This window comes from Habropoda laboriosa, unplaced genomic scaffold (genome assembly GCF_001263275.1).
Source record: "Habropoda laboriosa isolate 0110345459 unplaced genomic scaffold, ASM126327v1 scaffold207, whole genome shotgun sequence".
Lineage (NCBI taxonomy): Eukaryota > Metazoa > Arthropoda > Insecta > Hymenoptera > Apidae > Habropoda > Habropoda laboriosa.
In genome coordinates this window covers 831,465-833,644 of record NW_017100397.1, presented here as the reverse complement: position 1 = coordinate 833,644, position 2,180 = coordinate 831,465, and the positions used below count along the sequence as shown (strand labels likewise).

The window sequence follows — 2,180 nt, the reverse complement described above, 5'->3', positions numbered from 1 at the left end:
AAAAAAATATAGAAAAAAAAAACGGATGTTAAAAAATTTCCTGCGCGCATTACGTGTACGCCGCCTGCCCCCCACTCACGCACACCTCACCGAGTGAACCAACAATGAAAAATTATATCATGATTAGAGATTAATAAAAAATTGTAAACAGAGAAACTCGACGTGTCATCCCTCACGGGTTCTTAAAAATATCTTTTTTTTCACTCTTTGCAGATCAATTAAAATACTTTTTTTTCTTTATCGTTTTAAATCGTGTGTCTCGATACGATCTCGCAATCCACCAATCGCTTTGCGCTCACGCATCCATGTGCTACAGGTCAGTACAGGCTAGTACTATATACAGCTATCAGATTGCACTGTTTCTCTTTCTTCTGTGTCTCTACAAGGCAATATTATCGTTCGACAAAAAAGACTGAAGATGTACACTCACTCGAATAGGACCGTTAAGTATATCACAATATTTTGTAACAACATTCTTTGTGATCATGCTTTGATCTGTTCGAGATAAAATCGGACGAGTCAGTTAAAACACCTTCTGTTCTGAAATCCTAATTTAGATTTATGCGGCGTAACGTGCTTCGTGTTAGTTCTCGAGTTTGTTGTTTCTAATTGTAAGCAAGTGTGTCTTCGATGTTAGACCATGTTCAAGCGAAGATTAAAACAGACATTTCGGTTGCACATATATTTGCCGTGGAAAGCAACGAATGTTAACGTTTCTCCGTTTTCGTGAATGTTAGAACAAACATTGCACAGTGTAACGTGTTAAAGAATATTATGATTAGAGGAAAAAAAATGACAAGAAACGTGTGGCAACTACTCCGTATTTTGTAAATAATTTCTGTGTCAAAGCGTCAACTTTGTAATTACAGCTGGAGTCGAATAATTAAGGACGGCAAAATTTTTAAGCAACATGAAAAAACAGGATAACAAGCGATCAATCGAAATATATTTCGATCAATCGGTAGCGATATCTCGACGTAATGCAATGTGAAACACAAATGACATGTGATAAGAAGACTTAAATCGATCATCATCGCGTAAAAAGAAAACAAACAAACAAAGTGCATATGGAAACAGATAGTTATATATAAATATTACTAGTAGCCAGCACCCTGCGGATTTGAACGCAAATAAAAAAGAAAAACGCAGTATTCTCAGTATAACAGGTTTACATTTATTGTCTCGATCTCCCCTGGCTTAGGCATATATTTAATAAAATGTAAATGTTCATCGCCGTTCACTTGCGTGGCTTACAACGTGGGGCTGTGTGTTGTTAAAAGTAAATCGACGTTTTTTTTAAAGAGTACCATGGTGCGCTTGCTTCACACACACACATATGTGTGCTTCGATCGAAGCACGCTTTCTCTGTCGGTATATCTCGAAACTACTTTCTCTGAACAGCGCACGACGACGAGTCGTGTTACAAGCAAACGAAAAGACCACTACTGCTCTTATCATTCGTAACAATTCTCCTCGTTTCTCTCTCTTTATTTTGACGTCTTGTTTCTTCCTCGTAACGAAACTTCAAACCCTGACCGCGTGCTATTACCAATTCTCTTTTCGATTTCTCGAACTGGATTAATCGAACGTTTTCTTCATACTCTGAGAGAAGTTTTTATACATGATTCTAATATGTGTATGTATAGTGTATTTATTTTTATGTTTTACCCCCTTTCATTTCTAAACGATGTCCGTCGACATCTCGCACCGATTAAATGTTACTAAGTTGGTACACAAAGCGGATGTTTAATTATCTCTCTTAGTTGTATGTGTATAGTAGTATGTGTATGAGTGTGTTTCCTTTTTCCCAATTAAAAATACGCACTTAATTGGCACGGTGAATACTCTGGAACAACGGCAAGTAGCATTCACATCTCTATGATGACGTTTTACAAAATACATGTATATATATTCAAAGCTAACAAAAAAAGCAGTGTTCTTTTACGGCAAAGATTTCTGTTTTCTTGGTTATTTGCACCGTTGATATTCGGCAAAACATACACATATATGTATATGCATATACATGTATATCATCCGGCTAGTTTACCGTACGACCGTGTTTCGTGTCATCTACATGTCATCGAGTGTAACTAAAATTGTGGTTATCTGGTTGTCTTCTCATATTCGATACAGGGACATTTTCTACTAGTGATCATATTTTTTTTTTTACAAAAACGTTC

General features: G+C 36.5%; 1 protein-coding gene across 3 annotated transcripts in view; it reads right to left on the bottom strand.

Annotated features, from left to right (window-relative positions):
• Positions 1-2,180, bottom strand: part of LOC108575267 (single-stranded DNA-binding protein 3) — a 17,046-nt gene that overhangs the window by 999 nt on the left and 13,867 nt on the right. The gene's annotated exons all lie outside the window — the stretch shown is intronic.